This window comes from Dermacentor andersoni, chromosome 6 (genome assembly GCF_023375885.2).
Source record: "Dermacentor andersoni chromosome 6, qqDerAnde1_hic_scaffold, whole genome shotgun sequence".
NCBI classification, from domain to species: domain Eukaryota; kingdom Metazoa; phylum Arthropoda; class Arachnida; order Ixodida; family Ixodidae; genus Dermacentor; species Dermacentor andersoni.
Window position 1 is genome coordinate 98109624 of NC_092819.1, and position 13562 is coordinate 98123185.

Consider the following 13562-nt stretch of genomic DNA (forward strand, 5'->3'; position numbering starts at 1 on the left):
TGCGGTCTTCGAATTAAAAACACGCTATTTGAAAGTAGGAATGGTCTTCAAATGTTTCACAATTTTCAACTGTGCTCGCAGAAAGTTAAATCTGGGTGAAAGTAGGATAAACATAATCTTCGCGGCCATACAAACATAAAGCATGACAAGTCAAATAGTGAAGTCCAATACGTCACTTAAGATGCCAGACATTAACAAATCAACCACAGTCATTCAGAGCCTCTGGAGTTTCAAGGATATATGCACAAACTATATATTTGTTCCTAATGCTCCAGTTGTACTTTGGATAGGCAAGGCTTTATAGCGTGTAATGTGATGAAAAATCTTCACACACTTATTAATACAAGGGTGTGAAGGCTCTTCTGTAATAACGGTGAAAACAGCTGTTTGATATTCGCAGGCTATTGAACGAGGATCGGGAATAGCTTGCAATTCGCCTTTGGCAGTACTTACTTGTTACTGCTTTGGTTTAACGATTTCTTTTGACGCATCCTTAATAATTATTTCAGAGTGGTCTTTTCTACATGCCTTTGTGCTCTTTCCTTTTTCAGTGGTATGACGTTGATTTGTTGGATATCGTGAAACTCTTGTAGTATGCATCTCATAAATTTAAAACAAAGATATTTTGAATCAGCTCGCATACAACACTCGGTGAACGCAAGTAACTTTATTCCGCAGCCAACCAGGTCGATCTCGTTGGTGTCCATCCATGGGTCTTCTACTTGTATTGAAGTTTAGACGTGCCTGCATAGATTGATGAAAGGCTTTTATTTTACTGCAAACACAACTTAGCATCATACTCGCTGTCGACATACCCCTGTGTAATCAACCATGCTAGAAGGAAATGCTTCTGTGCCGACTTCCTAACCAGGAAGTAAGGAATTATTGATTCCTTTAATGAAATCGCAAAGGTTATAAATTTCTGTCGCTAGTTTTTCGTAATAGTTGAGCGCCATATGAGAGTAGGCAAGAAATAAATGATAATGCGCTAGAAGTACGAGAGCCGGGGTTACGCTAAGGACACAACCACATAAAGACAATACGCCATACCAAGATGGAAAGCATGGCAGGAATAGCTTGCTTGTTTAAGAGGATTATTGAAATGATGGATATGGGAAGATTAAAGTTGGCGCTTAAAGTGCGAGCCAGTGCCGCCACTGAAGACCTTAGTGGCTGACCTTGAACATCCTTTCGGTCGAAAAGCATCGCGTGGTTTGCAAAATGGTATTCTATACCCGTGGCCAATGCAGTGTGTGAATTTGCTTGTTAACACTCTCAGCGGTAACTCTAGTACACAGGCATAAGAACGCAAGAAAGTGGACGGGAAGACAGTGCCACGGTATCCCAATTGTAAGAGCCTCGCACGCGTCATGCCAATATGTTGTTTCGTATTCCCCCTACGGCACCATGCTTTTTCGCCCGCTTTCATTATTATCTATTTATAATTTACACGTTTCACTTATTCAAACAACTAAATGGCGGCATACTTTATTTGTTGTCATTGCCAGCTGGCTTTTTGTGCCAATAACGTACTATGAACATGTAAGCCGCAGACAAACACAGGCATCAAATTTTAAGAATCGGTGTGTTTAAATTGATGCGAAGTGTAGTTGTAACATAGACAGTTGCTAGAATGTGCAACGGCGTATACAGTTGAAAGCCAACATGCGCTGGAAGAAAACGCTCCAGTATACAGCAAAGGAGTACACCACACATGGTGCGGAACCGTTGTAGAAATCATAGAATGAAGAAAAGAACTGGAGGCATAAGGTGCAATTTATGAAATAGGCACGCAGCATGTAAATGAAAATAAAATTAAAGCTATCCAGTGGTCAAACAATTAACGCTATGAATCATCACAATAATATTGGCATAACAAAACATGAGTACTATCTGACGGTGCTCAGACGGTACACGCGTGCTTTTTGCGGGCTGATGAAATTTCAACCATGGCTTCTTACAGTACCTGCTCATGTACATTCTAATTATGCTCTAAACATTAGCCTACAATTGGAGTTTCAAGGCGAGCATTTTATGACTTGGCAGGCGGCAGTTGTAGCGCTGCTCTTGCGAAAAGTTGCCAGTTACCTGTCACACTTCTCGTTGTAATCTTTTTTTTATGGAACACAAAAAAAATTAAATTAAATTATGGGGTTTTACGTGCCAAAACCACTTTCTGATTATGAGGCACGCCGTAGTGTTGGACTCCGGAAATTTCGACCACCTGGGGTTCTTTAACGTGCACCTAAATCTAAGTACACGGGTGTTTTCGCATTTCACCCCCATCGAAATGCGGCCGCCGTGGCCGGGATTCGATCCCGCGACCTCGTGCTCAGCAGCCTAACACCATAGCCACTCAGCAACCACGGCGGGATTTATGGAACACAAAGCTAAAACTGATTCCATTCCTCAACTCCTGATATCCTGGGATGATGATTGTTTTGGTTCATTTCCGTATTATAACCACCGAAACTCTCGTAGTCTTAATAAGTGAAGCTCATTAAAAATGATTTCATTTCAACTGTGAAATACTTATGGCCTCTGAACGTACCTAACGTTGATACAAAAAGATATCGGTATTTGTTCTTTTACCAGAGCTAATTATGGGTGCTTTATATACTCGCACTACAGGTTGTAGTTATAGGCAAATTGTTACTTATTAGGTTAATAACAGTCTATTGTCACACGAAAAGTCTCCGCCATGAGCTGTACATGCATCCCAACACAGTGTGATTTTTCTGAAGCAGTAATTACCATTAAGAAAAGCTTAGAAATCAAAATTTTTTTTTCTTTCATCGTATAGGACAATTACATTATTACTCTTTTCAACAACATGTATCGTGCTAACACACTCTTTCCTTTGGCTTCCCAGTAAACTATAATGAGAATGATCATAGGAGACTGAGCTTCTCACAAGTGCTAGCACCGGTACATCGCGATACAATGAGTTGTGTTATTTGACTGCAAACTGTTCATGTGTGTCAATTTGTAGCTACCTATAAACACGGAAAAATCTCCCAACACATCAAGTTCGGTAGCGCTCAAGAACTAATCGGTCAATGATCTTCACTTTGCATGGAGGATCAGTAGGATGTCTAAGCACACAGATATCTTGCTCTTCGGTGGCTGGTCGGCAATTTCCCCACACGAGCATGTTTTTAAACGAATGTGTGCCATGTCATATCGCCATGCTAAACGTCGCATACGCAGATAACGTGACAGTCACGCTGCCAAGATAGAGAAGCAAGGCGACTGGACGAAGTAAAGTACTCACATGCAGGCCCCACAAATGATGGCTCGCAGGTCTCATTTGGTTCGCAGTAGTAGTTCTGCGAGCAAAACACAAATTCAATTAGTTAGTTATTTAGCTGTGTTTTCTTTTCCTTCACCATATCTCGTACTTTAATAAAGTTTAAGGCCTAGAGTGCGATAAACAAGCAAGCAAGAACACAAGAGACGCACATTCATTATGTTGATAAAATTGTTCAACCCACGAACAGACCTGTGGTTCAATAAAGCATGTTTCACGTAATAGTCAAAACGCAGCGCATTAGATACAATTGAGTGGACAAATAACCGCTGTGTCAGACGGAATGCGGCCAACAAGAGGTGCTTTCAAGATGTTCTGGTTCTTCGACAACGATACCGATACGAAACCACCACATGCTATCATTCCCGTTAATAATGCAGAGTCAGTTTCCTCACTGGGTAATACTGTGAGACATTCTATGACTGAAGCATATAACTATGTAACTGTCTGTTTAATCACCCACTAATATTGACCATTACCATAGCAGAGCTTCCACATTTACAGAAGGTTCAGAAACCTATTGATGAGTGGTCAGCGGCACGCCTTGAAATTTAGAAGACTGTGCTTCGACGTCAGTTTAGTCAGCTTTCTAGTACCTCTAAGGTACAATTGTGATGAGTAGTTATTAGGCTCTCCTCAAACAACTTGTCCCTTTTTTTTACTAAAAGCGGATAATTTTCAAGTGAGACAATTCGAAAATGCCACCCAAATCTATGACCTAACAGGTTCTTGCACACAGTTACTGATTTCCTTTTTTAAGTGTTTTATGATAACGGTTGGTCTCCACCATGCCAGACAACATCACATTTCTACTATCTGATGCCACATTTTGATTAACGCCGCTAGAGCACTGCTTGCAATAACGCAGTGATTCGACCACTTCATTATTGTTTGAGCAGCATCAAATATCTCATGATATGCTTCCGTTCGCTGTGAGTAGACAAAGAAATTTTTTCACCGTGTCATCGCTTGACAAGCCCGGTTCAGTAATGCACTCGACGCGACCACACCATATAATGATGTGGCCGCAGCATTACCCAGAATTACTCCGCCTATAGTGTTACCTCTTGTCTACAGTGCTGTTTGAAACTAATGGAACTGCACTGTACCCAAGTCCTTAAAACAAAAATGCAAGGACACCTAACCACTTCTTATGAGATCTGAATGCATATCATCATTAATAATCAATAATAGTGATCGGCATTAGTGCCCAATTCATTGCCGCTGAACATTCCTTGGAGTTATGAACTCCGCGCGCAAGCGAGTATGCTGAGAGACTTCGTCAACGCATACTAGACAGCACTACGCCGGTGCACTTCGTTCCGTGACGTCATGCTAGCTTGATCGACTGCCATAGAATCAATGGGGACCAGCCTATCTTCGCTTCACGTTTGGGGTTCGGCGTGCTTCTGCTATGTGCCGCCGGGTCGGTTATATCTGTGGAGATGTATCATGGTTATATGCGTTCGATATGCTGGTATCAGCAAACGACTTTGGATGCACCATGTATGCTGACGATCAAGGTAGTGCCAGTAAGTGTACCTCAAATATGCACAATAATAGGTTACAACATAACACCTCAACATAAATTGCCACGTAGTATTGACGGTGCGTAATACAGCGGTAAAGATGTGAATGACGGAACTAAATTTTCATTGGGGGAGCTTGTGCCCACAAAAGCAAGTAACACTCAAATCACAACAATAGCGGCGAACACGATCGGCGATCGTCGAAAATCTGATCAGAAACTCTTCCAGAAAGTCGTACACCATTCGCGTCGCGCATACATGCAACCAGATTACGCAAGCTTCAGTGACAACAGGCGATAACATAGCGATAGCGATAACATATGTTGGACAATGAAACACAATCACCCGAAAAACAAGCACATGTGTCAATATTGCCAAATTATAAGTCTCTGGCGAGCACACTAACTTCGTATTTAAATACAGCATTTGAGTCAACGGGTTCGTTCATATTTTTTATTTGTTTAATCAAACCGTTCTGTGCTTTGCAGGGGACATATGTCCAACTGTTACGAATAAAGGTAGAAAATATTCACTTATTGCTACTACTGACACTGTCATTTTTGCCTCGACGAACATCTTACATGACCTTCGTTCTGTCGCCTTAACTGTGTAGACGGTTTATTGTACATCCTCGTAAATGAGTGTTTCCATTTGGGCTTGTAAGCGTTGTAGGGTTTAAACATAAAAAATGCAGCGATTGAAGGTGTAACCTTTGAGGTGGGTAAACAATGCATTCGGTTGCATGGTGCACTGGATGATAATAAACATTATAGTATGCACCATCGCTAGCTGTGTCGGATTTATTCACACCGTTTGACTTTGGTGAAGCTGGGCTTCCCATGTGCAACTCCAGCATGTGCGTTGCATCTTAATAATTCTTCAGTATTTCTTTTTTTCATTAGTGCGATATTTGTCCTTTGGTTCGGAACCGCGGCTACATTAGTTTTCCCTGCAGTTAAATTAATTTATACGATTGCTATGCGTTGGCAACACATCCATATCAGGTATTCATTGGTGTCTGATAAAATGCGCTTTTAAAGCACCCTCAACGACAGGACGCTGCATCCGCTTTTAGAATCAAGGGGCCCTATAACGTAAAACTATTCCAATATGTTTGCATTCCAATTTCCTCACGTCAAATTTGCGTAACCATCGACGCAAGCACCGGGCGGTCACCCGCAGGGTTGTCTGAACAGAAAAATCAAACGCTATCCTCGTTCATAGGAAGTCACTTTTGTTTGCTTGAAAAACGAATAACATTGCCTACACTGAGCGGCTTGTCGTATCTAATTGACTGACAAGAGGCGAGGAGAACGCTCAAGTGGAGAGGGATTCACTGGCGCAGAGCCAATGAACTGGAAATCGATAATCGGATGAAGAGGGTGGTGCCGGCGTCTGCGATTGGTCGGCTTTCCATTACTTAGCTTGTGGTGGCTGGTCGAAAATCGTGGCGGCATGCAACGAAAGCTTAAGAATGACGCTAAAACTGACCCTCAGCAAAGAAGAGTTGGCAGTATGAGGTAGTGAACGTGCCGAAAGTGCTTGAGAACGTTGCACGGTCACTCAAGAGTTTTATTATACGCAAATACACCCATGCTCTCCGGCAGGTGCGGGTAGCCAGCGTCTGAGCGATCGGTGGCAGCCATCTTTTATTCCTTTCGGAACGGGGCAGCCTGCGGCTATTCCGAAGAAAATTCAGTTTTGTTCGGCATATTAATGCATCTTGATCGCGTACACCTCACTTTGACGCGCTGAATACTTGCGGTTTTGTGACGTCGCCTGACAGGCAGGTGAAGTGGGTGCAGCCCGAAAACTTTACCAATAGCCGAGGGCTAATGGCGAAAAGGGCTCGAATCAGAAATAAGTTTTTTTTCTGTCAAATAATGCATAATCAATGTGTACACATCATATCAGATGGGGAGGTATTGCGGTTGTCGTGACGTCGCGTGACAGACAGGTGAAGTGGGGGGTGGTCGAAAAAAGTTTTTGACCAATCGCGGAGGGCTGATAGCAGAATTGGAATAGAAATGTTTGGAATAGTTTTACGTTACAGCGCCCATGAACACAGTTATTCCTAAGGCTTCTGTCAGCTTATCAGCTCCTTCAAGATGAGTAAATGCATACCAAAAGCCTTCGGCATCACAACTTCTCGACGACTATGTTCTTGCTGTAACGGTACTCACATTTATTATAAGATGCCAACAGAATGATGTTTGTGCTGCTTTTTTCCGCTGTGAGCAGCGTTGTACTCTGAGGAACATGACTGCTTTCGCTCACCGAAGCCCACCTCATGTGCTTTGGTTTGTAGCCCGTGCTAATGGGCCGAACAGTATTATCCTTCTAGGGCGTCTGGTGTTCGCAGTTTTACTGCACCGTGATTTCGGGCGCCTGCAAAACTTCCGTTTTGGCCTCAGACAACAACCTGTTGTTTCGACAACACTTTTCCTACCAAAACAAAAAGTTTTGCGTTAACATACAATAAAAACAGAAAAATATCATCATTTTGTGTAAGTCGCCCGTACAATCAATGATATGTTTGGTACTAAATTTTTGTTAACACAAAATTGTACTTACCCCACATTTCTTGCCTCGCGAAGCCCCCCGTGAACCGGATCTTGATGGTTTAGCCGGAGACCCCTCCGTCAGCGTCACTGCGAGAATACTTGAGAATTAAGTTTCCCGTAGTGCCCTGCTCACGAATGCCAGCAGAATCTTACATCATATGACAACGAAAAAGTGAGAACGGATTTATAAATAATATAGTTCGTATCTTGACCTACTGACCGTTCTATCACTCTTATATGCATGTCGGCTGCCGTATTTTATTGCCATGACGATTGTACTTAAGCCTCCGCAGCGCACTCCTCTAGCAGTCAGCAGATATCGTCCGGTATTTGCAGTTTAAATTCAAATAAGCTTTAATTTTTGTAAGGTGGCATAGTTTACTGGTATTTAAGTTCTGTGCTCTTCGTGTTTCTAAGGGAATATTCATACACATGTCATACACACATGTATATGTGTATATTGATACACATATAGTCGCTGACTTCGGAACCTCCAGGTCAATGTCTAGATAGAAGCATAATTAAGCTACGATATTGCTGTATTTTAGATTGACAAACATAACCTGCGAGGTACGTATCCTCCCATCATATAGGAGAGCTTCAAGAAGCTTTGCCGGCTCTGAACGTACCTGCTGAGATAAGAAGGACGGCCAGTATCAGCACCGTTGTCTTCATCGTGGTGTTCTTGGACCTTGTAGGGGAACGGCGATACAAGACTAATCGACACAAGTGGGGGGGTCTATACTCGAGACAAAGATGTTTGCGTTGCGTCCTCTCCTGCTTTTATAGGGACCTTCTTAGAGAAAGAAAGCGTTCTCGGTGCCCTCCAGGCTACTTCCAGAATACATAAGTACCACTTTTCGAGAGGTGTTTTCCTTGAGCCTTGTTTATGAATGCTGGGTAAACTGAGTACGTAGCTGTGCTTAACCGTCTGTTCTGTACGGCTCGGGCCGCTGAGGGTGAGAAAGTAAGAATAAGCGCGGACTGGCGTTGAGCCAGTTATTTGCGATGCAAGCAGCCGTTTGTTTGGCACGTTTCCTATGAGGCTACACAAACATCGCGTGACCTTGTGCTGCTTGCTGCGGCCGTACTTAGTGAGGACATAAGATTGCCGTGAAGAGAAAGCAAAACTACAATAATAATTTTATGTCTGATTAATACGTTATTATTATGTTTGATCGAACATCTGGGTCAAGTGGCTTCAGACAATTATTTTCAAGATTTCCTTATACAAAAATTTGTTAACCTTGTCGCCGAGCATTAGACACAAAGTTGTAGGCATGGTACAGTTTTGTGGTAAGCACTAAAGATTTTAACACCCTTATGGGAGCATAAGAGGTGGTTTGATCGTACCTCACCACCATAACGCTCACCTTCAAATGCTTATTTAGGATCACTCACGGAAAGAAATGAAGCGTTTTCATTCAAGTCGTGATGAGTTGCAGTGATGATACGTATCGTACATAACGCAATAATTGAATGAAATAAACGATTATTGTTATCACTGTCCAACTCTCGCCTCAGATAAATTTGTGGTCATCGGAAAAAATGAATTCGTACAGTGTTTATGACTTCTGTCGGCTTAGATGAAGTGTTTTGCCTGCTATCGTGTAAAATATTTTTCATTGCCTTAGATATAAGGGGTTTAGCAGTTCAAAAAACTTTGCCATTCAAGAACTTCGCAGCTTTGCATCATACCTGCTGAGAGAAGTAGGACGGCCACTATGAGCACCGTTGTCTTCATCGTGGCGTTCTTGGTGCTTGCAGGTGAGCGGCGATCAGAGCCTAAGCGGCACAAGTGCGGAAATCTGTAATGGATCAGGATATGTTTTTCTTTCGGCGGCCATTGTTTATATAGGGACGGTGTTCGAGAGTGAAAACGTTCTTGCATCGAACCGGGCGCCCTCCAGACTATATGATCGGTAGCATCTTTGGATGAAGGCTTTCGAGTAACCTTGAATGCGAAAGTTAGATAGTCGGTGCATGTACCTTTGTCTAACAGGGAGAATGCAAGCGAAATGGTAATGAGCGCGATATCTGCAATGCGAACAGCGATTTTTTTTTTCTGGATGCTTCGGATAACAGAACGTAAGCCTCATACGGCCTTGCGCTTCTTACTGCGGCTGTACTTCGTGATGTATTAGGTTTGTCCTCTAGTCAAATGGAAGCTATATTGATTAGTTTTATATGAAATGATTACCCAGCTATAAAGTGTCCTTGAATAATTCGGTATAATGGCGTCGGTTAGTGGGGGCAAATGTGTGGTCGGAGGTCAGCCAGACGTACTCAGGAATCACCCAAGAGAGAGAAGAATGAATTTATGCACCGGCAGTAGACATGATAATAGACACAGACACATAAATATAACTACACAGTACATTTAACAGGTTTGCCACTCGAGTAGTTAACCTCAGTCGAGGTTCTGCAGCACTCACAGTTCCAACCGTCGCAGTTTATTAGGAGTGGTAGCGGCGTGGTTGCGGCCGCCGGGGTGTAGCTCAACCGCTAGTCACTGTGACATGGACGGAAGCCGGGCCGCTACCCCGCGTCTGCAGGTTAGGAACGGCGATGAACACTGCTGCATATCGGCACAGCCTGTCTGGGCAGCATGCGACGAAACCCGACCATGGCAGCATCTTCCAGGTAGCACAGCCGCCGGGTACAGCGCTGAAAGTCGGGATGCAGGACCGGCTCTGCATGAGCACGAACCGGTGACGTCGCGACGTGGCCCGCCACTCGTTCCACAGTGCCTAACGAGAGCTCCTCCTCCTGTCCCGCTCCGATCAGCCCTTCGGCCCTGTCGCTCGCACCGGTCTCGCACTACCGGCGCACCTTCCAGGTGCACAGTCGTGCTTTTCGGCCTCGCACGCGAACACCAGCACCGATTTCGATGCCTCCGCACTTCAAATGTTATCCTCCTACTACAGTGAATTACCTGGAAAATCTGTTGATACGAAAATTTGTTTCGGCGCGTCGCCGTGCGTGCGACGCTGTGTGGTATGGCTGGTCACGTATTCTTGAACACAGTAAACGCTTTAACCCCCTTGTGTGTGCATGAACAATGCTTTGTTTTCGCTTACAACTAACAACCTCATCCTCTAAGGGTACAATCATCTTTTTTAGAGATAAACGAAATTTCTTTTCTCGACGTCTTCTTTTTGACGATACATCATGATGATAGGTGCGAAAGGCAAAACGAAAACAGCAAAAAATGAACTTTAATTGCTATCATTGTCGAGCGCAGGTGTCAGGTATTTTGATGCTCATCAGGTGGTAAGAATGAGTACAGTTTTCAACTCTGGCGTCTCTCAGCTAAGGTTCGGTTGTGAGCTCGCTGTCACATGAAATAATTCTTTATTGCTTTACTGCATAAGATGATTTGCCAATAAACAAAACAACAATTTTTTTTAGTATTTATTATAAGGGTCAGAAAAAGTGTAGGAGTTAAAGGCCGCTCTACGTGGTCGCCACAGGCTTTGCAGTGTGAATAAATATGAGCACTGAACACCATATGAAAATAAGCGAAAAGTTGCCAATTTTGATGAATGAAATATTTCTTTCAATAATAAATAAGGTCGTCTACAGTATTCTAGGTGCGCTTCGTTTGTAGGTGCGCTGCACATGGAAAGTAACATTCATAATTCATATAGCTGTTTCCTTGCTGCCGATGTCAAGTCAGACTACTGCCAACAAATGGAATATGTCTACGTGTGCAATTAGCTACAAACAGGTTCAACAATATATTTTGGCCAATGTTTAAATAAGACGTCTTTTAAATACCCCATTCAAACTATATGTACAATATAGTGTACATATAGTGTAGTAATATTGGTCCGAAAAATAGCACCGGACTGACCGCATATTGCACTTTTTATTTCGTAGGATTGCTTTACAGCGAAGACTACCTACTAGAGCCATACGCTGCGGATTGTCTTACACATTCCCTTTAACGTGAGGTGGTAGCTGATTTATACCGACATTGAAGCTGGAATAAATTTTTAAATGACGCTTTTCAGATGCATCCGTTTCTTTATTTTTTCTTTATTATTTCAAACATTGAAAGTACAATACAATGAACAGCATTTCCGCATCACATGACAGAGGAGTTGGGAAAAGGAAAAGCTGCTTGTATGTTATGTTTATTCGAGCCTACGTAAATTGCTCAACAGATTCATTATTCCGTTTTCCTCGTGTCGTATTTTTTATACCGAGATGCAACAGATAAGGTTCTATGGAAGATTCGAGGAGGAAACACTCGTTGGCAATATCTTCTCTCGCATAAGTGTTTTATTACGGCGCAGCTCTGAGATTAAGACATCAAAATTATAATTCAGTCAGCATTAAACTATTGCAATCGAACGGTCATTACCTGTAAGTACAAATATTTCTTTAATGTGGTCTTTCAAAAAATCAGTATTTTAAACTCCTTTCAATCAAACATAAACTTGAAGCTAAAGTACTGTAATATCATCCCCGTGGCTATAGTTACCCATAAAGTGTGAGTTGTTACGGGATAGAGCAGGGTGCGTCGTTCAGCGACCCAGACTTTTTACCTCAATAACCGCAGCCGCCGTGGTCGCTTTGCGGCTATGGTGCTGCGCTGCTATAAGCACGCGGTCTCGGGATCAAATAGCGGCCGCGGAAGCAACATTTTGATAAATGAATTGAATGGATTATTGAATAGCGTGTAATGATATGGTAAATATTCGCAACTTTTTTCCCCAGCTTTTCATAACACCATATGAGAGCGCACAGAAAGAACGTAAAGAACTAATAAAGTGTAAAGTGCACACGAACAGAAGGAAGATAAATTTTATACCAATGCAAAGTCTCTTAAAAGTGTTGACACATTTGCTGTAACGTGCACAAGAATTTTCAGGTCAAAACAAAAATTAGTTGAAGTAAGCGATGGAAAACACAACAAATAACTAAAACTCAAATTGAGTAGAAGCTTTGCAACATTCGTACATCGAAAAAAAATGCTTTAGGCACCTATGGACAATGCATCAAATGAACGCAGAAGTAAGCATACAGAGCAGTGATCAGATCTGAAACGAGCAGCCAAGTAAGTTCACTGATGTTTACAATTCCATCCCAAGAAAGAAGCTCCTGGTCCAAACATTGGGCAGTTTTCTGTCGCAAAAAACACCATGTTACTACGAAGCACACCGTGGTGGGACACTCCACATTGCACTGCAGTGCAACGCAAGGTACAAGTGTGGTTTCGAATTCCGCCTTCTTCACTGAAATGCGATCGAACCCAAACCCGCGGCCTGGAACTCACCACCAGAACGCAGTTGCCTCTGAGCTCGGCTCCTACTCGGCTAAACATATTTTCATCGCTGCACCATTTGTACGATATGCGCAAACGGATGTTTTATTTTTGGGTGGAACACTTGAAGTCCTCAATGTATGCGCTCGTGTATCCAGTAGCTAATGAAGTTACGTATTGGTAGAACGCTTCTATCTGTGTTCTCTGGTTTCTGGCGAAATCTTCGGAATTTCCTGGTGCCTCGGCTCCCGGTCTTGTGGCCATGGACGTGGAGCCTTCCAGAGGCTCTCCTGGCCAGTGGTAATCACGGCCATCCCTCACGAGGAAGAAAGGAAGCGGGCTCAGTGACACCGAGGACACGGAGCTATACTCCATGTCGGGGGAAGACTCGTCGGATGATAGCTTCATCTCTGTCCGCAGAACGAGGGCCAAAAGGAGGATTGTCAAAGCGAATACATCAACGCAAGCAAGCACGTCGACTCTGAAGTCAAGGCCTGAACGCTGGCCTCACGCCATCGTGTTCGTGCCCGAGGAACCTTCAAGCAACCTCCGATTGCTGAACAGGCAAGAACTAGCTGTTTTCTTTGAAAGGGTTGTGCCGAATTAAATTACGGGCATTCGGATAAATACGCGCAAAAATAACTTCGCAATTAATGTTTCTAACGGGAGAGCGCCCGGAAAACTGAAGCAAATCTCGTAGCTAGGACGCATCTAGGACGCATCGAAGTGCGTTCCCATATCCTGATGATGATGCATCCTCAGCTGATGTAATTTGTGACATTGATGTTGCCATTCCAAACGTGGACTTGCCTGTCCTCGTCAAACCAGCAAGTGAGGGTGTTGTCATCACGCGTGTGAGCCGCCTTGGGACGGCGCACTGCGCTGAA

General features: G+C 43.3%; 1 long non-coding RNA gene across 1 annotated transcript; it reads right to left on the reverse strand.

Moving 5' to 3' along the window:
• Nucleotides 1–652: 652 nt before the first annotated feature.
• Nucleotides 653–8219, reverse strand: LOC126522622 (uncharacterized). Its single transcript, XR_007597478.3, has 4 exons — nucleotides 8033–8219; nucleotides 7414–7490; nucleotides 3275–3329; nucleotides 653–744 (listed from the first exon to the last, which is right to left on the reverse strand). It is a non-coding gene; the product is annotated as an uncharacterized lncRNA (long non-coding RNA).
• Nucleotides 8220–13562: the final 5343 nt, after the last annotated feature.